The sequence below is a fragment of the Adiantum capillus-veneris genome, chromosome 23 (assembly GCF_014529385.1).
Source record: "Adiantum capillus-veneris isolate H3 chromosome 23, ASM1452938v2, whole genome shotgun sequence".
Lineage (NCBI taxonomy): Eukaryota > Viridiplantae > Streptophyta > Polypodiopsida > Polypodiales > Pteridaceae > Adiantum > Adiantum capillus-veneris.
In genome coordinates, this window is record NC_140953.1 from 51,200,784 (window position 1) to 51,226,104 (window position 25,321).

Genomic DNA, 25,321 nt, shown 5'->3' on the forward strand with positions numbered 1-25,321 from the left:
GGGTGTACATTCAAGGTCCACCACTTGTCCAAGCTATTATTGCTAGTAGCCTGAGTGGTTTGGTCTCAAGATTCACCACTTTTCCACTCTATGTCATTATATTAAGAATATGCGCGTGTTAAGGTCCACCACTTGTCCAACCTATAAGGCTACATCTTTAAGGTTATTCTTTATTACCACTTGGAGTGACCATGATAGGTTTTACATGGGGGTTTGGTTCCAAGGTCCACCACTTGTCCAAGCTAACTCTATTGAAACATAGAGAGAAACAAAGGTCCACCACTTGTCCAAGCTAGGGTCCATTGAAACATGGAGAGAAGGATGCTCCACCATTTGTCCAAGATAGGCTCCATTGAAACATGACGAGAAGCAAGCTGCACCATGTCTCCAAGATGCTAGGCTCCATCGAAATACATTAAACCCACGATATTTCGTAGATGAGGGGTTTACATTCAAGGTCCACCACTTGTCCAAGCTATTATTGCTAGTAGCCTGAGTGGTTTGGTCTCAAGATTCACCACTTTTATTAAGAATATGTGGGTGTTAAGGTCCACCACTTGTCCAACCTATAAGGCTACATCTTAAAGGTTATTCTTTCTTACTACTTGGAGTGACCATGATAGGTTTTACATGGGGGTTTGGTTCCAAGGTCCACCACTTGTCCAAGCTAACTCTATTGAAACATAGAGAGAAGCAAAGGTCCACCCCTTGTCTAAGCTAGGGTCCATTGAAACATGGAGAGAAGGATGCTCCACCATTTGTCCAAGGTAGGCTCCATTGAAACATGAGGAGAAGCAAGGTGCACCATGTCTCCAAGATGCTAGGCTCCATTGAAAAACATTAAACCCACGATATGTCGTAGATGAGGGGTGTACATTCAAGGTCCACCACTTGTCCAAGCTATTATTGCTAGTAGCCTGAGTGGTTTGGTCTCAAGATTCACCACTTTTCCACTCTATGTCATTATATTAAGAATATGCGCGTGTTAAGGTCCACCACTTGTCCAACCTATAAGGCTACATCTTAAGGTTATTCTTTATTACCACTTGGAGTGACCATGATAGGTTTTACATGGGGGTTTGGTTCCAAGGTCCACCACTTGTCCAAGCTAACTCTATTGAAACATAGAGAGAAACAAAGGTCCACCACTTGTCCAAGCTAGGGTCCATTGAAACATGGAGAGAAGGATGCTCCACCATTTGTCCAAGATAGGCTCCATTGAAACATGACGAGAAGCAAGCTGCACCATGTCTCCAAGATGCTAGGCTCCATCGAAATACATTAAACCCACGATATTTCGTAGATGAGGGGTTTACATTCAAGGTCCACCACTTGTCCAAGCTATTATTGCTAGTAGCCTGAGTGGTTTGGTCTCAAGATTCACCACTTTTATTAAGAATATGGGTGTTAAGGTCCACCACTTGTCCAACCTATAAGGCTACATCTTAAAGGTTATTCTTTCTTACTACTTGGAGTGACCATGATAGGTTTTACATGGGGGTTTGGTTCAAGGTCCACCACTTGTCCAAGCTAACTCTATTGAAACATAGAGAGAAGCAAAGGTCCACCCCTTGTCTAAGCTAGGGTCCATTGAAACATGGAGAGAAGGATGCTCCACCATTTGTCCAAGGTAGGCTCCATTGAAACATGAGGAGAATCAAGGTGCACCATGTCTCCAAGATGCTAGGCTCCATCGAAAAACATTAAACCCACGATATGTCGTAGATGAGGGGTTTACAGTCAAGGTCCACCACTTGTCCAAGCTATTATTGCTAGTAGCCTGAGTGGTTTGGTCTCAAGATTCACCACTTTTCCACTCTATGTCATTAAATTAAGAATATGCGCGTGTTAAGGTCCACCACTTGTCCAACCTATAAGGCTATATCTTAAAGGTTATTCTTTCTCACCACTTGGAGTGACCATGATAGGTTTTAAATGGGGGTTTGGTTCCAAGGTCCACCACTTGTCCAAGCTAACTCTATTGAAACATAGAGAGAAGCAAAGGTCCACCCCTTGTCTAAGCTAGGGTCCATTGAAACATGGAGAGAAGGATGCTCCACCATTTGTCCAAGGTAGGCTCCATTGAAACATGAGGAGAATCAAGGTGCACCATGTCTCCAAGATGCTAGGCTCCATCGAAAAACATTAAACCCACGATATGTCGTAGATGAGGGGTTTACAGTCAAGGTCCACCACTTGTCCAAGCTATTATTGCTAGTAGCCTGAGTGGTTTGGTCTCAAGATTCACCACTTTTCCACTCTATGTCATTAAATTAAGAATATGCGCGTGTTAAGGTCCACCACTTGTCCAACCTATAAGGCTATATCTTAAAGGTTATTCTTTCTCACCACTTGGAGTGACCATATAGGTCATGGGGGTTTGGTTCCAAGGTCCACCACTTGTCCAAGCTAACTCTATTGAATAATAGAGAGAAGTAAAGGTCCACCACTTGTCCAAGCTAGGGTCCATTGAAACATGGAGAGAAGGATGCTCCACCATTTGTCCAAGATAGGCTCCATTGAAACATGACGAGAAGCAAGCTGCACCATGTCTCCAAGATGCTAGGCTCCATCAAAATACATTAAACCCACGATATGTCCTAGATGAGGGGTTTACATTCAAGGTCCACCACTTGTCCAAGCTATTGTTGCTAGTAGCCTGAGTGGTTTGGTCTCAAGATTCACCACTTTTATTAAGAATATGTGGGTGTTAAGGTCCACCACTTGTCCAACCTATAAGGCTACATCTTAAAGGTTATTCTTTCTTACTACTTGGAGTGACCATGATAGGTTTTACATGGGGGTTTGGTTCCAAGGTCCACCACTTGTCCAAGCTAACTCTATTGAAACATAGAGAGAAGCAAAGGTCCACCCCTTGTCTAAGCTAGGGTCCATTGAAACATGGAGAGAAGGACGCTCCACCATTTGTGCAAGGTAGGCTCCATTGAAACATGAGGAGAATCAAGGTGCACCATGTCTCCAAGATGCTAGGCTCCATCGAAAAACATTAAACCCACGATATGTCGTAGATGAGGGGTTTACAGTCAAGGTCCACCACTTGTCCAAGCTATTATTGCTAGTAGCTGAGTGGTTTGGTCTCAAGATTCACCACTTTTCCACTCTATGTCATTAAATTAAGAATATGCGCGTGTTAAGGTCCACCACTTGTCCAACCTATAAGGCTATATCTTAAAGGTTATTCTTTCTCACCACTTGGAGTGACCATGATAGGTTTTAAATGGGGGTTTGGTTCCAAGGTCCACCACTTGTCCAAGCTAACTCTATTGAATAATAGAGAGAAGTAAAGGTCCACCACTTGTCCAAGCTAGGGTCCATTTAAACATGGAGAGAAGGATGCTCCACCATTTGTCCAAGATAGGCTCCATTGAAACATGAAGAGAAGCAAGATGCACGATGTCTCCAAGATGCTAGGCTCCATCGAAATACCTTAAACCCACGATATTTCGTAGATGGGGGGTTTACTTTCAAGGTCCACCACTTGTCCAAGCTATTATCGCTAGTAGCATGGTTTGGTCTCAAGATTCACCAGTTTTCCACGCTATGTCATTATATGAAGAATATCTGGGTGTTAAGGTCCACCACTTGTCCAACCTATAAGGCTATATTCTAAATGATATTTTTTTTGACCACTTGGAATGTGCATGATATGTTTTACATGGGGTTTTATTCCAAGGTCCACCACTTGTCCAAGCTAGATCTATTACATATATATTATACATACAATATTCAACTAGATTCCCTACCTATCATGTCCAGTAGCATGGATGCTCTAGCTTGAAGGTCCACCACTTGTCCAACCTATACTCTCTTATGTAAGGGAGATCTCGCTATAAATTCAAAACCTTCCCGCCTAAATTTAAAATATCCCTCCCAAATCTTAAATATCCCGCCTAAATTTTAAACTATCCCGCCCAAATTTTAAAATTCAAACTTTTTTATAAAAATTTAAATTTTACTACTTAAATTTAAAATATTCTACGCAAAATTGATTTTAAATTCAAGTTTACCACAAAAAGATATCATTATACCACCTAAATTCAAATATGCAAACCTCAAATCATTATATTGTACATAAATTCAAACAAATTCAAATTAACAAGCCTAAACTGATATTAGTTTGCATAGATATGAATTTATCACACCTAAATTATGTCACCATGTTAGAGAGAGTGGTTAGAGAATTTGAACAAGGTCCACCACTTGTCCAACCTAGATACCAAGAAGGATTGAGTGTACAAGGTATTGTTTGGAGGTCCTTATAGTCCATTGGTCTTAAGGTCCACCACTTGTGGTAAGGGTCACCAAAAAGTGTATATATTCATCCAAAGAAATACACGTATTTTTGGTCTACATGTCCTAGTTTAAACCATTTATGTCCATTAGGTGTATCACTAAACAACACTACTATTTTTGAGAAACAGAAGTTACAATCATATCTACAAATGGATTAGAGGAAAATCAGCTCAGCATACATCCAGAACTCGCTACAAGAATCGACTTTAACAGATCACGCAAGTAAGTCTTCCATTCAATTTTACTAGTATTACAATGTGTTAGTTATTTTGATATTTATGTATGTATATATACTATGTGTGCATATCGTAATTAAGTGTAATTGTGTATCTGCATTATGTATGAGTATTACAATGAAATAACACAAATATACATACATACACATAGATAACACAGACGCACACATACATGAGCATGTATTTTCAAGAGAGAGATAGCAAATACAGAGATAGATAGATAGAGAGAGAGAGAGAGATAAATAATTGTTTTTTAGAGAGAGGAGAGAGAAAGATAACAGATTTCACTGTGTTTATGTATGTGGAAGAGAGGAAGACGATGTATGGGAATATGTGCACGTATTTTCAAGAGAGAGACAACAAGATAACAGATTTCATTGTGGTTATGTATGTGGAAGTGAGGAAGACGATGTGTGGGAATATGTGCATGTATTTTCAAGAGAGAGACAGCAAGATAACAGATTTCACTGTGGTTATGTATGTGGAAGAGAGGAAGACGATGTGTGGGAATATGTGTATGTGTGCGGGGATACGTTTAAACTATGTATCTCTGTCTTTTGACGAGAGAGTGTGTGTGCAAGAAGAGTTACAGAGAACCATCTTCTCTATATGGAGAAAGACAGAGAGTGAGAGAGAGAGAAATACCTGTTTTTTCTCTATTCGTGAGGTGTGCAATGTCTCCTGAGAAGACTGCCCGATCCTGCCCTTCTGGAAAGCGTTGTGTACGCTGCTGTTTCTTTGTCTTGTGCGCGAACTTTCAATCCTGTGCACTCCACCTGTGTGTTGTGTACGATGCCGAGCTTGCTCCTCTACGCGCGCGTATACTCCAACTGTGTGCGATCCGTGTGCGCTTTCTGTGTTTTTGCTGCTCGCCTACTTTCTCTGTGTGCGTTTCTCGTGCGCTCTCTGTGTGCCTAATCTTGATAGGGTTTATTAGAATGCCACGTATGCTACAAGTCCATGTTTTATCATAGGATTAAAAAAAACAAAAGCAATATAAAAAATTAACCAATTCACACGGCCAAAATTAAAGAAATCATGGTTGAAAATATGAAAAACATGCATAACTCTATACTAGGAATTCACTTTAAAAAAAAAAAAATGCCGCCCCTTGACCTTGCCCGGGGCGCTGCCCCGGACCCCGCTCAGAACAATATCCCAAAATCAACCTCCCAAGCCCCGCCATCGAGAGCGCTATATTCCACATCCCCATCAAGAGCGCTACCCCCAAACCTCACGTGGAAGCGCTGCCTTGTCACCCCATTGTGGCATTGCCCTAAGACCCCGCATCTGGAGTGCTAAATGGGAACATTCTTCATTAGTGAAATTTTGAACATAAATTATATTAGCATATACTTAAATATAATACAAATATTAACATATTAGCTATACTACTAATTTACTATAGCAGTTCTAGATTATGTCCCATACTATATTTAAGGTGCCAAAGGTTTGGCCTTATGGTCCTAGATTTAGCCAAGTGGTCAACACATATAGGACCAAGTGCACACTGTGCCACAAAACTTGGCCACCACTTCACTTGCCAAAGTTTAGGCCACATGGTCAATCCTAACTTTCCAATGTTCTTATTATGTCACCTTTTGCCTCGTGGAAAACCTAGGCTTGTTTTCACATACTCAGGCACTTCAAGCCACAATAAATTGTCATTACTCTTCAACAACCCTTTTGTTCAAGTCTTTGAAAAAACATTGTTTAAGGCCACCCTAAACCATTTTCATTTAGGGGTGTCTAAAACTAGCTTTTTGGCAATTCGAGAAGAAAATGGTCAAAGTTTTATACTTAGTTTTAACCACTTGACCAATTCAAATATTGGAAAGCAAGGTCTTGTAATACTTTTCTTTGGACATCACACATTAAAACTAGGTCCCTCACTTGTCCAAGCTATGCTCTAATACAATAAAGGGCTTTTGGTTTCAAGATGCACCACTTTCCCAACCTTGATTCCATTAAAGAAGCTAGCTCTACTTAGACATTTAATAGCAAGGTCTTGCAGCAGTTCAGATTGAACATTTTCCATGGCAGCTAGGTCCACCACTTATCTAAGCTATGCTCTAATAGAGTAAGGGGGTTTTGGTTTCAAGATCCACCACTTGTCCAAACTTGATTTGGGAAGCAAGGTCCTATAATAGTTTGCTTTGGACATTCACCATTACAACTAAGTCCACCACTTCTCCAAGCTATGTTCTAATACACTAAGGAGGTTTTGGTTTCAAGGAGAACCACTTGTACGACTCTGTTTTTGGAAGTAAGGTCTTTACATAGTTCACCTTGGACCTTGGACATTGGATACTACAACTAAGCCCACCACTTGTCCAAGATATCCTCTATATATAGCCAAAGGCTTTGGGTTTCAAGATTCACCACTTTTCCAACCTTTCTTCCATTAAAGAAAGGAGGGGCTTTATAACTAGGTCCACCACTTGTCCAAGCTATGCTCTGATATGGAAAGGGGATTTTGGTTTCAAGGTCCACCACGTGTTCAACCTTGCAAGACTCAAGGGATACTTGGACATTGGAAAGCATAGTCCTATAGTAGTTGATAGGTGGCAGTGGGTATTACAACTAGGTCCAACCTATGCTCTCATATCGCAAAGAGGCTTTTCTTTCAAGGTCCACCACTTGTCCAACCTTGCTTCCATTAAAGAAATGAGGGGCTACGTAAACATTAGCAAGCAAGGTAGCAAGGTTCTAAGGTGTTTCACCTTGGATATTGGGCATTATAACTAGGTCCACCACTTGTCCAAGCTATGCTCTGATAAAGAAAGGGGATTTTCGTTTAAAGGTCCACCATGTGTTCAACCTTTCTAATATAGAAAGGGGATTTTGGTTTCAAGGTCCACCACGTGTTCAACCTTGCAAGACTCAAGGGATACTTGGACATTGGAAAGCATAGTCCTATAGTAGTTGATAGGTGGCAGTGGGTATTACAACTAGGTCCAACCTATGCTCTCATATCGCAAAGAGGCTTTGCTTTCAAGGTCCACCACTTGTCCAACCTTGCTTCCATTAAAGAAATGAGGGGCTACGTAAACATTGGCAAGCAAGGTAGCAAGGTTCTAAGGTGTTTCACCTTGGATATTGGGCATTATAACTAGGTCCACCACTTGTCCAAGCTATGCTCTGATAAAGAAAGGGGATTTTCGTTTAAAGGTCCACCATGTGTTCAACCTTTCTAATATAGAAAGGGGATTTTGGTTTCAAGGTCCACCACGTGTTCAACCTTGCAAGACTCAAGGGATACTTGGACATTGGAAAGCATAGTCCTATAGTAGTTGATAGGTGGCAGTGGGTATTACAACTAGGTCCAACCTATGCTCTCATATCGCAAAGAGGCTTTGCTTTCAAGGTCCACCACTTGTCCAACCTTGCTTCCATTAAAGAAATGAGGGGCTACGTAAACATTGGCAAGCAAGGTAGCAAGGTTCTAAGGTGTTTCACCTTGGATATTGGGCATTATAACTAGGTCCACCACTTGTCCAAGCTATGCTCTGATAAAGAAAGGGGATTTTCGTTTAAAGGTCCACCATGTGTTCAACCTTTCTAATATAGAAAGGGGATTTTTGTTTCAAGGTCCACCACGTGTTCAACCTTGAAAGACTCAAGGGATACTTGGACATTGGAAAGCATAGTCTTATAGTAGTTGATAGGTGGCAGTGGGTATTAAAACTAGGTCCAACCTATGCTCTTATATAGCAAAGAGGCTTTGGTTTCAAGGTCCACCACTTGTCTAACCTTACTTCCATTAAAGAAATGAGGGGCTACGTAAACATTGGCAAGCAAGGTAGCAAAGTCCTAAGGTATTTCACCTTGGATATTGGGCATTATAACTAGGTCCACCACTTGTCCAAGCTATGCTCTGATATAGAAAGGGGATTTTTGTTTCAAGGTCCACCACGTGTTCAACCTTGAAAGACTCAAGGGATACTTGGACATTGGAAAGCATAGTCCTATAGTAGTTGATAGGTGGCAGTGGGTATTACAACTAGGTCCACCACTTGTCCAACCTATGCTCTCATATAGCAAAGAGGCTTTGGTTTCAAGGTCCACCACTTGTCCAACCTTGCTTCCATTAATATAGCAAGGAGGATTTGGTCTCAAGGTTCACCACTTGTCCAACCTATGCAAACCTTTTTCATGTTGTAGCATGATTTTTGGTTTGAAGAGTATTTTTCTATAACTATGGATTTAACAATGTAATCTTTTTACTTACAGGATGGACTTTGAATCTGGGGAGAAAGTACATATGATACTTGACAATGAAATCGTTGGTATTGGTTGTGTGTGTAGAACAGATCCAGATTCCACTTGTGGTGGTACAAAGATAGGGCTGGGAAATGTCTCCATACTAGTGGAGGAATGCTTGAAGGATGTGGTCCTACCTTTTCCTACAATGGATACTTCATCTCTCCAAGGCTCATTATGGAGTGCTGTTCGATGGTCAAAGCTTCTTTTGCAATCTTTTGTATTAAATGGGAACTTAATTGATCCACACGAAAGCTACAATGGTGATGAAGAACATGATCATTCTGATCCTCTAGTTACAGATGCAATACCTATGACAAGCCCAGAATTTGAAGCAATGATTCGAGAGTCTTGGAGAAATCAGAGGGTCCTTTTAAAAGATGACACAATGATGCAAACCATGAATGAAGGGACCATCTTATATGTATTTCCACATGATTATGTCAACTTTCAGGAACTTGGTCCTGATTGTGTGGGTGTGGGTATTGAAAGAGAAAATGCAAGCATTCATGATGTGGTTGAAGTGGGTAGCATCACTTTGCTAAAGTGGCCCATCAAGCAGACAACAATGTTGAATGGGAGCCCATTACAACGCTTTGTTCCTGTTGATGGCATGCATGCTACATATGAGGATGTATCCAACGATGGCAATGTTGGAAAAAAACTTGATGGGAGTAATGTTGTCCAGTTGTCAAGGAAGAGACGATACACTTTCATGAACAGGACTCAAAAATCAAAAGCAGCACCAGCTTCGACTTTTTACCTTTCAAACAAATCAATTCAAAGGGTATCATGCATTGATTGTTGTGCACAAAAATGCTGCCAATTTGCAGATCGTGATATGGTGACAAGGTTACGACAACAATTTTGGGGAGAGTCTCAAAAATCACGCACTAATTATGTTTATGATGTTCTTTCTATATGTTATCAGAAAGATGAGAAGTCACGATACCAATTCAGGCTAAATGGCTCTATTGTTTGTTGTAGAGCATGGTATGAGCTACATGGAATACCAAAGACATCATTTTATCGATACAAGGAGAACTTTGAAAATGGTGTGCGCCAATATGTACATGGGAACACATGTACATTGAGAAGGGGACTTCAACATACTAGTTTAGCAAGAGCACTACTAAACGAGTTTGTGGAAAATAACTCTGAGAAAATGCCACATAGAAGTAGAACACTGCTAGATGGCTCAAGAGAGACTCAATTGGTGATTCCATCAACATACAAACAAGTGGATATTTTATGTGAAATCAACACGACACTTGACCAAATGGGCTATGAGAAGAAGCTATCCCAATCTTCTTTTGGTAGAATTTGGAACAAAGAGTACCCACATGTCACTTTAACAAAGACGAGTGAGTTCTCTAAGTGCAATATTTGTAGCTCAATCAAGGCAAGGTTAGAAGCTAAACCTTCTCTTGAAGAGAGAGCTCTTCTCTTGAGGGAGAGAGAAGTTCACATGGCACAACAAAAGAGTTGCAGAAGCCTATATTATGCATGGCGCACGTATTCAGAAACTCAACCACAAAAATATGTATGCATAATCCATGATAAGATGGATCAAAAGAAGACTGCCATTCCTAGATTACGCATTGTTCCCAAGGGTGTGGATTCAGGATATAATCTGCAGGTGGCATTGATTGGCATGATCACTCATGGACATGGAGAAGGTCATTACGGACACTTTGTCTTGAATGGTTTGTGGCCAGCTGATCCAAATCTTACAATTGGCTCAATTGCTAATTGTTTACATAACCTCGAGAGGATAGATAAGCATCCTCTTGGTGATCTAGTAACAAATGGACTTCCAAGGAGCAATATTTCACTACTACATGCTTTGAACTCAAGGGATGCTTTGGACTACCATAACTTGAGTGATGGAAAAGAGCCCATTGTGCAGTCGTCAGAAATTGCAGAAGAGGAATTGGGGTCAACATTTCGCAGATTGCCAGAGAACTTGTTGCTACAATTGGATAATTGTGCAGGGGAAAACAAAAATCGATACTTATTTGCCTATTTGTCAATGCTTGTTGCAAGGGGTGTTTTCAAAACCATCCAGCTGGGATTTTTAATGGTTGGGCATACACATGAGGACATAGACGCCATGTTTAGTAGGTTTTCAGAGAAGTTGAGAGTTACACAAACCTATACTTTGCCACATTTGATGGATACATTACGAAACAGCTCATCTTCATCTCCAGCTCCATTTTTTCTCACAAAGATCCCTGATTTCAAGCAATATTGTGATGGCTATCTTTGTGATGGACAAGACATACTTGTTGGACATTCCAAACCGCTTCAGTTCAGGTTCTTTATGCAAGATGAGACACCAATGATGCAATATAAGGCACATGTAGGTGTATCAAGTTGGAGTGGAAGTATTCGCCTTTGGAAAACAGACACAGAAGGCAAGCCAATGTTACCACATGGAGATCCACCTCTAGTACAAATGGCGGAGTATGTCAAGGCCCACGAAGAAGTCATTTTGGGGCTAAAGAACTATATAAAATTTTGGAAAAATTTAGGGAATGGTTCAAGTATTCCGCGATATTATAGACCCGTGATAGATTATTGGAGTAAGGTAATTGAAGAGATTGGAAAAGCAATCATATCAGAGGGAGTCTTGTATGAAATGTTTTGGCCAAAAACTCAAGAATATTCTCATCTACAAAGCACTACAATGAATTTGCAACAAGGAGCAGAAAGATTCCTAGGCCTTGAAGAGTTGAATGATCATTTTTGTGGGCCTCAACGAGATAGGCCAAGGGAAGAGTTTGACCCTATGTCTGATGTGCACCAAGGTGACTTTCTTATGCTTGTTCCGAGTGACACAGAAATCTATCCAGTGTGGCTTGCAATGGCTTTATCTGACATTGATAATGAGCCTACATCACCAAACTACAGAAAACTCTTGATTCAATATTGGGCACCTTGCGCGAGAAAAAGTGGGATGACAGATACTCAAGCTTACAGTAATTGTTGGAAGGGTTATTGGGCTGTCAACTATAAGGACCCACAAGTGTGGGAAACTATAGATGCAATTGTTTGGTCCTGGAGACCCAACAAAGAAGGACCATTTTCTAGAATAAAGATTCCAGAAAGACATGCTCTAAAAGCCAAAGAAGGCCTCACTCGTGCACATCAGCCACACTTGGATCAAAGTTCAGATATGGTATCAAATGTGGAGTAGAATTATGTGGAGCTTCTATTGTGACTATACTAGTCAATTTGTAAACAAAATCTTTTTTGTATCTTCCTTTGTTTTATGTAATTTATAGTTATTATTCAAATCCATGTGTTGTACATCCTCTTGACTTTTGGTGTTTATCAACACCACAATCCTATGAGATTTTCACTTTATTTACTAGCCACACACCTCAATTTTTCCCACTTTAAGTGGAAAATTCCCAAATTACATGAATTCGGTCGATTTGGAGATTCCCATAATGTGAGATTTTTACCAAAATACCTAATATGGTCTTATCTATGCTAATTGAAGAATTGAAGAAAACAAAACATACTTATTGCTTGTCAAAATTGTCTGGAAACCACTGGAAAGTGTCTGGAAAGCACTAGGAAAGGCTGCCACAAGGGCGCGCATTATGTCCATCCATAGGCCTCTGGAAGCCCCAAATGCGCGCCCTTGTGGCAGCCAATTTGGGGGCATTCCAAGCCATTTTCAACACTTTGTAGATGTTTTTCCATGCAATAGTGAGTCACATAGCATGGATACATCAGGAAGTGCATGCCCCACTTAGCCAAGGTGCTAAACGTAGGCAATTTTTCACAATAACAAGCTAATGGCTACATACATACAATAGAAGGTAGACAAAACTTGAACCAGTGCTACATTGCATGGTACAGAATTAAAACAATACAATGCGCAGTGGGGTATACAATAAAAGACACTTATATTCAAATTCTTCCCAATACAATGCACAGAGTGGGATATACAATCAAAAGACGCTTGTATTCAAATTCTTCCCAATCTTGGAGTTTCGTAAATACAAAAAGGTTGATGCCTAATTACAAGCTACTCCTCATGGCGAAAACGGCGAGCAAGCTGCATATCCTTGGGCATAATATATGGTTACACGCTTTGCATGGATGGCACAGAGGTTAGAATCCTTGAATATGCCAGTTAAATATTGCTCTGCTACCTCTTGGGATGCCTCTTTGGGTACGGCGCCCATCCAAAACTGAGTGTTGTACAATTGAAAAACCTCCCTACATAGCCTTGCAAAAGGGGCCCTCCGAATCAAGAGCTTGGTGCTCTTTTGATAGTGTCGAATCTCCGCAAAAGCATGGCTGCGCTTTCATACCTTCTGAGGTCGACGTGGAGGTGCATTTTTGGCACGAATCGGGACAGCTTGCTTCCTCTTCTTGTAGACAATGCTCTTTCACTTTTTTTCTGCACAGGCACTTCCAACACCTCATAATCTGATTCCACCCACTCTCCATCTGATTCGTGCTCTTCACTATTGACCGGATGTGATGGTGTAGGTCCACTCCCTTTAGGAAGTGTCTTACCCCCAATAGACATGTGAGCCTGATAAGTTTGTATTTGGATGCCAACCCATGGGGCATCTTCATCCATTTGCGTCTCTTAAGAGCCTTCTGATGGTTGCTTTTGGCTGTTTGTTTCATTGCCCTGGTCGCTCTCATCCTCCCTGTTGCCATCAGAATCGTTGGAGTCCGATGAATAGACAACAAGGCAATGCTTCCGTCTCTCTTTTGCTGCTGTAGAGGACTGGCCATGCTGATTTGAAGCTCCAACTTCTTCTGTGTGGACTTCACCTTGAGCTTGTGAAGTTTCAGCTTCTGTTGTTGTACCTTTGAGTCGTTTTGTTCTTGCCATGGTAGCACCTAGTAGGGAAAATGACAAAATGAGCCCCTTCAACCTTTAAATAGGTTTTTTTGAGATTTGGGCCCTTTCACACTATGCGGCCAATTGAGTGAAACTCAAATAAAGCAATTGAATTTAACAACTAAACCTGGATCATGCGGACGGCTGACGCGACGCCCAAACGTTGCCTTTTCGATATGTAGTTGCACGCCAAGCTTCATGGCCCAGGGACGCTCGCGACCATTTCCACTTCTCGGATGCTGCAGTACGGGAAGCGTTGCGTAACTGCTTTGCTAACATCGATTCTCTTGATTTCTCAATAGTACGAGTTCTCCCAAAGGTGTGCCTAAAAAACCAGTTAAACATCTCTTGGAGGTAGTTGGAGTGTGAACTACCACCACCATGCCGAGTATTCTTGAAGTAGACTCCTGTTTCTCGATAGTGGGACTTCTCCATGCCTTGTGTACTCCATATATCAAGCGAACCATAGCGGTCCATGAAGTATGCACCATGCGCATAGAGAATGTGCTAAAACAACCAAAAAGGAGATAAGCGAATAGAAAAGTTGCATTTTCAAACATTGCATATGTATTAAGTCCATTAAAACAAACCATGTAGTGTGTAATCTTGCTTTCAGACCATCCGTCCTTAGCGGCATTTGTGAATTCATAAATCACCTTCTTGAATTCCTCTCGCTGCTCAACGGTGGTGCTTGAAAGATTCATCAATTGCACAACCTTTTGAAAGGATGACCATACTAGCTTGCGTTGGTTAGCAACCTCCACATTGGGATCTTTGTCCGTCGTGCATGAACACAAATCTTTCCACAATTCCCACCGCTTCTCACTTGCTAGATTGACACTTGCCTTGGATACCTGCATTGGAGACTTTGACATCTTCTTGAAAAATCGACGTGACTTGGCTCCAGTCATGGAAACCTTCTGTGCCACCTCATATGTCTTCTCCCTACAAGTCTCTGCTACAATGTTCACCCTTGATCGGTGACATCCAACCTCATTAAGGAGCGTCTCCACCCCCTGCAAGGAGTCTTTTGACCATTGAAGGGGCTCCATTGTGAAAGCATAATCAATGTGATGCTTTAGGATCCTATCAAATATTCGCATAAATGCATGCAATGTACAAAAGTGAACATTGTTTAGGGAGAAAGGAATTATGGGGTTCCACCCAAGGATCTTTGCTATCCCTATTGGGCACCTACAGCATATCACATGAAAGAACCGAAGTTTGCCACTCCCTATTAATATGGTCATCATTATCTTCGTCCTGACCTTCCACTTGAGTTGCTCGACTTGTCTTGTGCCCTTTCGTACAGAATGGACAGGGAAGTAAAGAATTTGCACCTTGTTTGCATCCAAGCATGCACTTTATGGTCTTTAGATCACCACCTAAATGCCATTCAACATCAAACTCCCCACGTCCTGGAACCATGAGCTTCTCACCGTTTATTTGAGCTTTAATGACCTCTATGACCCATGGGATTCTACTGAAAATCCATGCAAGGACTTCATGTGTCTCTTTTGGAACTTCAATTGCACCAAGCCACCATATATCCTTCTCTGATTGCACACTAAAAAAGGGCTTTGTCGCTTCACTTGAACTGCAAGATTGCTTGGCATAAGTTAGGGCTTCATTCATAAGCGTGATGCTCATTCTCTCCAACTTTCTCCCTTTAACAATTACACACTCATCCAACTTCAGCACAAACACAAGCTTGCCTTCAAGAACTGCCAACAACATAAAGCCTCAGAATGCTTGTTATGACACATCATAGAGCATGTAGGCAACTCTAAACTAACCTGCATCACTCAAATTGTAGAAAACAGCCATGGATTGCTGCAATCGTATCAAGTCCACAAAGATATTGTTGAATTTGGTGTAAATAAACCCTTCGGTCCGCAACACACTGTTAGAAATAGCACCGCTTCCCTTCCCGCGGCCCTTCCTTCCTTGTGATTTGCTACAGAGCGGCTGAAGAGGCATCGTGTCTTCAATATACAAGTAGTCCCCTAATCGGTGAACAACATCTTCATTTGACACTTTCTTGGCAATCTGCACTCTGTGAGGAAGTGGGAATAGGTTTTCCGTGACTCCTCGACTTCTTAATGCATCTTTTAACACTTGATGTATTGCTTGATAGCCCTTGGTACTAACCCCAACAGCATCACAAATATCCTGAACATCTAGATCAGTGACAATATTAGAAAAATCACTAAGAACTCTCTTAGTGATTGCGTCTTTCAAGTGTTTTGCCTCTGGAGCATCAAGCATCCCAATAAAATCCTCTTTGTTGAAACAAGAACGAAGTAAAGTAGCCCTAGCTTCCGCATTCTTGCCGCCGCATGTTTCTTGGACGAAGTTCCTATTTCTCAAAACAACAATGATGAGCATGTTACCTCATAGCTATCACCCTTCGTTTTCTTGCACCTCCACGTGGTGCAAGAATCTGAATTTCGGACAACTCTCGTTTCCTCACCCTACCTCCCATGGCAGTACTCTTCATGTGTGAAAGAGTATCCTCAAGCTTTTTAATTACATTTTCCTTGGTTGTGATGGTGCTCTTTGCCTCCTCAAGCGCACTAGTAGCTGTTTGCATCTGATATTGAAGATTGTGGAAAATCCCATTGAGCAACTGCCAATGACTCAAGTAGATCTCGGACCACGCAATCTCGTGTTTGTTGAGTCTCTTGCAGTAGCCCAACAAACCTTGCTCTCCATTTCCAACGTATTGCAACAATGATGGAATGTTTGTAAAAGACGGATGAACATTGAGAGATGGATCCTTTGGATACAAGCATCCGTCTGTCCAGAGATTCACATTCTTCTCCCCTTGAGCGCGGCGTTTGTTGGCTGAAGGTTATGTACCCAAGCATGTTTTCTTTGTCGGAACATACTCTTGAGGTAGGCGTAGGAAAAGCCCTGGAGACCTACCACGTGAAGAGCTTTCTTGGACATTGGTCACGTTGTCAAGAGGCATTGTAGGATGGAGAGATGGAGCTTGAAGGATGGAGAGATAGAGCTTGTAGGATGGAGAGATGGAGCTTGAAGGATGGAGAGATGGGTGTGTAGGTCCAGTGGCAGGTGTAGGTGCAAGGGGGATGGGTGTAGGAGAGGAGCTTAGATTAGGAGGGAAAGTTTTCAATTTTGGGGGGAATTTCCTAAAAGTTTGGAGGGAGTCAAAAAATGTTGAATTTTGAGTAATTTAACTTAAAAATCTATTTTTTATTATGTGTATATGTTGGGGGTACTTTTTAGGGGGGAATAGAGTTTTTTTGAAAGTTTTTGAAAAAAGTCATTTTTTTGACCTCTTTGACCCACGGATTTGCTTAGGTGGCATGGGAGAGTTAAGAGGCCACTTACAAGTTGGCCAAAAAGTTAGAGAGAGAAGACCCCCTACCCCCCTACTTTTCAAATGGTTTACCCCCCCCTTCCCCCTACCTTTTTAGGGGTCAAAGGTGGAGGAGACCCTACCAAAATAGCCCCATTCAAAGCCTTTGTCCCCCTTAATCTTGGCAGGCTTCCTTTAAATTAGGGATTCTTACAAGGCCCATGGAGAGTCCATTTTTTTCCTAATGTCTGGTTCGCAATGAACATTAACGTTCTTTCGTCTACCAAATATTGATCTCTCGAAGGTTGTGCTACATACGTTGGTGGTGCCATATCCTCGCTATTTTCCCATGGTTGATATGCTTCATCTGCATACATTTGTGATTCAGGTTCTGTTACGTAAGGCTCATTCGGTTCCTCATAATAAGAAACTTGAAGTGTACTATTTGTTCCTGGTGATGCTTCACAAGGTTGAGCATACCTAATCATGGCCCTATTTTCCTATGGTAATGGAGATTGTTGACCCAATACAGGTTGAGGTCGGTCTGCTCCTGCTCTACCAGATTCATATTTGGTCCCACTTGATATCTTGGAGGAGGTGGTTGGGATGGTCCTGCTGGAGGCCCATACGGTCTTTCCCTCACATAGTTTTGGTTATAAAAACACTCTTCCGTGCTATGATTCATCCATTTTTGTTCTATGGCGCACCATTTCAGTACTTTACAAAAGAATTTTATGATTTCTCAGAAAAATATGGTCCTTCTGGCCATGGTCGCTTGTTGCTTTGTCCGCCAAACAGGAGACATGCTTAATATGCCAGCAATACTCTAATGTGCGACATCGAGATGGATTGCATCCCACCTATCTATTGGCTATGCACTACAAGTGGGTGGTGGAACTGATTACCATGCTAGTAGGTGTTTGGCAGATGCGGTATATTGTTCTTTCTAGAGAGGATCTTACCAATCAAGTGGAAGGCAGAGCTTTGCGTACTAAAGTTACCAGTTCTGTATGCAAGTTTTTACTTGAAGATGTTATTTCTAGGTATGGATGTGTTGGTAGAATTATTGCCGATAGAGGTGAGCTGGATGCAGATGAAGCTCGGGATTTCTTTGCTCGCTTGGGCATTAAATTGGCTCTCACTACAGCATACAATCTAGAGGGTAATGGTAAAAGTGAAAGAGGACATCCACCTATTGTTAAAGCTTTAGCGAAGGCATGCTAGACACATATTTGTGATTGGCCTAAACTCTTACCATTTGCTTTATGGGTTGATCAAACTACACATAATTCTGTTACACGTTTTATGCCATTTGAGCTAATATACGGGCAAAAACCCATCATGCCTACAGAGGAAGCAGTTATTTCTTGGACCTTAATGCCATGGGAAGAAGGTATGTCTACAAAAGATTTTCTTGCATTGCGCATTTGCCAACTTGAGAGGCGTCAGGAAGATATTGAATAGGCTAAAGCAATGTTTAAGGAAGCAAGGTTGAAGAATAAAACAACATTTGATAGCTAGTAAGAACAGACTAAGACCTCGTGCTATTAAAGATGGGGATTGGGTCCTTGTATATGATAGTAGACTGAAGAACCAATACACTGCTATGCGGAAGATGGTTAAACGATGGTTTGTTTATGATAATTCAACCTACAAGTTATGCGAGCTTGATGGCACTGAGCTCAATGTGCCTATTTGCAGGGAAAAGCATTAAGTTCTTTAAGCAACGAGATGGTGAGATTAATATTGGACATTTCAACACAGATCAACCTGTTGAAAATAGTGTTATTTATGCATTAGACGATGGGTCTGATGATGCTTCATAAGTCCAGTTTGGCACATACCGGAGGCCATACAGGTTTAGAGGGGGTGGATGTCGTGCAGCTCTGCTCCCATGCTAAGAAAGATGCCAGAAAAATGCACATCAAGTTTGTTTGAAGCGTACATGATTAATGAAAAGTGTTTAGGGCCTGGTAACAGGCCAAGTTTAATGTTGAATGTATGTCAAATGTGCCAAAAAGGGTTGCGGCTTAGAAGCGCTGACTATTTTAACCAAATGTGATAGAAGGTCTTTGACCAAATACAATCACTTAAACTTGCATTTCGAAGGTTGTGGTGGCATTCGACACACAAGGTGGTAACAGAATTCCTGATAATATTACTAGTCAGGGGATGTTGGAAATAATGATATCAGGTGAGGCATTGCGTCGACTGATGTGTATGTCAAAAAGGGTTGTAGCGAAGAGATTTTGCAAGTCATTGCTTTGGCCGATATGTATGCCAAACGTGATGCAATTCAAATGGCCGCCAAAGGTGAAGCCCATAAATACTAGCCGCCCATCTAAAGGGAACCCGCCCGCCCACCCAAAGCCATTGTAAATGGGACCACCCTAAAGCCTAAGTGTGTCAAGCCAAGAGGAAGGAGATGGGGAACATCGTGCAGAGGGCGCATGAGAGAAAAAGTTGCTTGTGCAGGCTGCCTCAGGCCTGAGACAGTGTGGGCGACGAAGGGAAAAGTGCTAAGGAGCTCCTCACGCTTCATTTCAGTCCAAGCCGCGGTGGATTTCATGCTACTCCAAAAACGGCCTTGCCACGTTATGGGGGGGGGGGGTTACGCCTCCCTAGCAACGACGGCATCGTGGTTGCTAAGGGAGGAAGGGGAGCTATTAATAGCCTCCGCTTTTTGTATGAGCATATCATTTTTATATGCAAGAGCTTGAGCAAGAGAAAGAACAAGGTCGGAGCAACCAAGGGAGTAAGCTTGAAGCAAGCAAGTAGGTCGAGAAGAAGCTTGTCGAGGCAAGCAAGCGGAGCTTGAGAAGGGCTTGTCAAGGCAAGCAAGCAGAGCTTGAGAACAGCTTGTCGAGGGAAGCAAGCAAATCTTGAGAAGAAGCTTGGCCATGTCTTTTAGAGTTGGGGTTTTGAAGTTATGGTCTGTTCTCTACAACATATAGTGCATGGAAGCTTTGGGATAAAACTATGTAGGTTGAATTGTGGAAACCCATACGTCTTGCGGGTGATGTATACTTTGAAGGGGGAGTTTTAAAGTTGTTTTTGATGAGGAGAAAGGTTTTTTTCCAAGCGCATTGGTAGGCGACGTCCATAATTCGATGCCTAAACAGGTTTCTTCCTTCTTTGTGACATAGTCTCTTGGGTGGGCGACGGCTAGTAAATTCCCAAGGGGACTACTCTTCTTGTATTTGTGGTGTTTTAAAGGGGTTTCCCAAAGATTTTGATGTTCTTGTAGCGCTCTTTCAACTCTCTTGGGTGACATCGCTATAGAGGTGTTCGAGTTTGCTTGTTTCCAAACAACATATAAGATAAGATCGTAAAATTTGCACACCGTATACGGTGAAGGCTGAAATTAAGGACAAGAGAAATAAGACAATTGTTTTTTGTCAATGACAAACTCAAGAAGGATGCTCAATAAACGTCAAAATATGTGAGCGACGTTACCCAAAAAAGAAAAAAAAAGGAGATGTTAATAATAAAAGAGTCATCAAAATAGAGTGACGTGAGACGCGACATGAGACTCAAGATTGATGACCGCGATATGAATAGCGAAAAGCTACATTTGCTTGAAAAGTTCATACCAAAATTAAAAAAACGATCGCGGACGCTTCGGGAAGATGCACGAGGACGAAACCTATGGCAAGCTCGATTGTAATAAAAACATCATAACTTTCTACTGCGAACTCCGATTAATGCAAACATGGAATTCAAATCGAAGAGCTCAAGGAGGCGAACGCGTTTTGGACAACAAGTAGCATCTCTCCAAATGTTGAGCAGAAGACCCTCAAAAATTGAAATGAAGTTCAAGGTGTCAAAAGACAAATCAACAAGAAAATCTAATCAATGATTTATTATATAGATTAACAATAAACGCCATACAAAACACTTATGACATTCTTCTCAATCCAAAACAATCATAATTAACAAAAATTAATCCTGACAGAAATGATTTATAGTAATTCTGAATCTTACATGTGAATCCATACACATACTCTATTTTGTCACCATGAATTGAATCGTCGCGTGATTGTTACCACTCTGATATCATGTTGAGATGTAAAGAGAAAGAGAGAGACGAAACAAGAGACACACCATGTATGCTCCCAAAGACTGATTCATATTGAGTACAAAATACAAATATATAGGTGAGACCAAGTTGAGTAGGGTGAGCCATATATAGCTCCAATACTCCCTAACACTAGTGTTCTAAAAATTAACATGATAATACAAGACAGTTTATGGTTCCTCTATTACTTTAAAAATGGATCTAAGAAGGGAGGGGGGTGGTCAAGTGCTACCATTGGATGTTCCGAGTGCCAAACTGAGCTCTATCTCTGCCTCTTCTGTAGTTTCTACCTTCAACCTCAAATGTTGTAGGTTTGTCTTGCAAGTATCAGCTACTCCATACAGAGCATAGCATATGTTAGATCCAACTTACGCACTCAATTGAAATCAAAGGAGGTCTGTTAGAGTTGAGATGCATTGGCACATGGTGGATGTTGATGGATGCATGTTTACAAGACAACATTGAAATGAAAGAAGGTCTCTTAGAGTTGAAATTCCTTCACATGGCGAATGCTGATGCAGGTATACAAGAGAACATGCTCATAGGGAAATCCTTGACTATGGAATTTTAGCAATACCCCCAATTGACTAACGATGATCATGTGGTCTCGCAGAAGCTAGTGTTTCTCAAAATTAACTTGTTAAGAAAACATATTTTATGGTTTTGTTCATTCCTTAACTCAGTGGATGCATAAAAATATGTGTGCACACTCCAGGGGCAATGGAGACTGATCAAATGAGAAAAGTCACAATGAGAGGGAGGTGCTACCATTTGACGTTCCAATCCCCAAGCACTGGTCAAGTTGTGGTTGTGGCTCTAGCTCGGGATGTGGCTCTGGTGCCGGCATCAACATGAGCTCTCAAAATTCCCGTGCCTGCTCCAGTTGCAGTTGAGGTTGTGCCTCATGCTCCACACCTTTGTAGAATTTATCCTCATGATCAGCTCATGAGGAAATAAGGCGGACATCATTTGCAGTTGCAACTTGCTTGGCGATGGCGGCGACAGCTTTACGGGAGTGGGCATGATGGGGTCCTGCCTTCATCTGCACACGGTCGCGTAGATTATCCACGTCTTCCGGAAAATTGAGGCGGCTGGCTAATTTGCCGCACTCCTCGGACTGATGAATGAAGACCCTGAGGAAGTCGCAGGCCTTGGCGGCGCTGCGAGCACTACGGTAAGAACCGCCCATGAGACAAGAATCGACTCCAAAATCGCTTAAGCGCGCTGCTTCAAAATTTTTAGGCAGTCTGATCATTGTCTGCCATGACGTCTTGCCATGTTTTGACACTCCGAGGTACTTGGTCTCCTGTCTCTTACTATTCGCGTCACTTGTACTGCTATTGGCGTCCTTCGTATTGCTCATTGCCTCCTGCTTGTTGTGAGCCACCATGTTTTATTAACGCTGCAGCTAATTTGAATTGCGGCACGCTCGAAACAAACGCACAGTTGCAAAAAAAGGTCAAGCGCTAGAATGATGAACACACTACCATTTAATAGTCCTATCATGCTCAATTGAGGGAGGACCACTCTTTTTACGAAGAGTTGGAAAAAAATTGTCGTTAGAGGTTAATAAGGGGTACTTTTGGAATTTTGGAAAAATTGAAGGAAATATTGGAATTTTCTGGTTAAATATAAGGGGTTTATATAGCATGGATGCCTGATCCACTTGTGAGCTTCTTGTAGGTTGACAAGAATAGTGTGTAGATTAACAAGAATAGTAGTGCAATTTACTTTTTGCACTTCACCAATGGTTTTTTCTTGCGTTTCACCGATTCTCCATTGAATTTTTTGTTCAGGCACATGTTTTCCTCACTACTGATGGCAGCTCTACTACTTCATTCGATTCATTATTAGATTCTCTACCAGGTTCCTTGTCTTCTCTATAATTACCTTTACAAAAGTAACCATGAACTTCATACTTGCGGACTTGAAGCGACGAATTTTCCCTCTCCTTTCATAACCATACCCCAGCTTCCCTACGCTTGCCACTCAATCAGAGAAAAATATTGTCAACGTCCTTGCACGTGTGTCCCTACTCGTCTGGCTGTCGATCCGCCTCTATGTGCATCAAGCAGCTTTTAGCTCCTTTGCGAGTCACCTTGGCGGCACTTGCTTGTCCTCTCCTGCTATTCTTCTTGCTACATTACTTAGCAATTTCGTCAACGAATCTTGTTGGATTCCCTTTTTTTAAGCAAAGAAATCCCAGCTGCTATCTCCTACTAGATGCTTGATGTGAATTTTTCTATGCATTTAAGAGGTACACATGCCACTTCATATTTTGAAGTTCCCCATTGCATCTTGTACATTTCATTAGCAACATTTTTACTTTAGTACTAGATGCTTGAATTCTATCTTCATATGCTTTTGACAGATACACTTGTAAGGCTACTTTTGGTACCACTATTATGTCTTATTATATTTTACTTGTATTTATGAAAAGAATTCTTATTTCTCTATGCTACAATCCTTTGTAGGGAGAGAAAATGTTCCCAAAAAACTTATACACCAACTCCAATTCCAAGAGAAACTTTTTGAAAGGGAGCTAAGCTGGTTCATGCAGTCTAAATCGGAGAGATTGTGAAAAAACAAGTCACTACTCCATGGGGTTCAAATGTCTCTCGGCTTGTACTTAGGCAAGGAAAGTGTAAGGACATAGAATAGTCCCACCTTTAGAAACTATCGAGAAGATACAATGGAAAGAAAGAATTCTATATGTCAATACCATGATCCAAGTATTTTCCCTCATCTTGGAAGGGGAACCACGAACCTAGATTGAAACTCTCTAACACCAAGATAACACATATTTTGAGTTTTTAACATGAAGCTGAAAAGACTACAAGGGGTGTCGCGTATCAAATGATATCCTATATTCCAAGCCATCTTGAAACATCCATTCAAACAAAGTATTATTTTGATCTTTCTAAAAGGATTCTAAGATAAAACGATGTACATGATCCAATGGGGAATGAAGATCACTACAAGAGGCTCTTCATATTAGCGACGCTCACACAGCGACGCTAAAAAAAAAAAAATCCCGGCGTCGCTATGAGCGTCGCTATAAGCGTCGCTATCAGCGTCGCAAATTTCTTTGTAAATTTGCGACGCTCATAGCGACGCCAGCTGGGGTAAAAAAAATAATCGAGCGCGCCCAAAAACTCAGATCTCAGATCTGAGTTTTTCGGCGCCCTCAAGCAAAGAGCAGGTAACGCTTTCCCTCACTCTCTCTCTCTCTCTCTCTCTCTCTCTCTTTTTCTTTTACACACACACACACACACACACACACACACACACACACGAGGAGAGGAAGGAGAGCCAGGTATGCTCCTTCCCTCTCCTCATTCTCATGTTCCCTTCCCCTCTTTCTTTCTCCCTCTCTCTCTCTCTCACACACACACATACACACACAGACATAGTGTTTTTGAGAGAGAGAGAGAGAGAGAGAGAGCGAGAGAGAGTGCAAAAACGCACACACATACATAAACAAAGAATGCACACACACATTGAGAGAGAAAAAGAGAGAGAGAGCATGCATAAACAAAAAACGCACGCATTGAGAGAGGAAAAGAGAGAGAGAACATGCATAAACAAAAAACGCACACATTGAGAGAGGAAAAGAGAAAGAAAACATGCATACGATCCAAAAAAACGCACACACATTGAGAGAGAAAGAAAGAGAAACTAAGGGAGCGTCGTAGGAAACTAATTAAAATTAAAAGACCTAAAGATCTAGCCGACGAGGAGTTGAACTGAAGACCTATTATTCAAGAGAGAAATGGCATAATCAATCTATCATACTTGGCATGGGTGATAGAAAGGTTATACCATTTATCTCTTTTTATTGGCACACACATCCACACACGCGCACACACACAGGAAGAAGAGAGTTATAACGTCGTAGGAAACTATCTTAAAAGACGTTAAAGATTAGGTTATATGTAGACTTACATTAAATTAGATTTAGGTTTATTTTTAACTAGATTTACGTTTATTTAAGCTAGATTTAGATTTACGTTATATTAGATTAGATGCGGGTCTCCATAGACTACGATGCCTGCATGAAGCGGGTGAAGAAAGCCCTCAATGGAATATAGGGTATTGCTGCCTTCACTCATGGTGGGCTCCGTCGATCCAAAAGTACTGGTGAAATGTCTTCAAAAGATAGGGAAGAAGGTGGATCTTCAGGGCGGCAAGAGTCACTACATCCCCGACACAATGACCATCTAGACAAC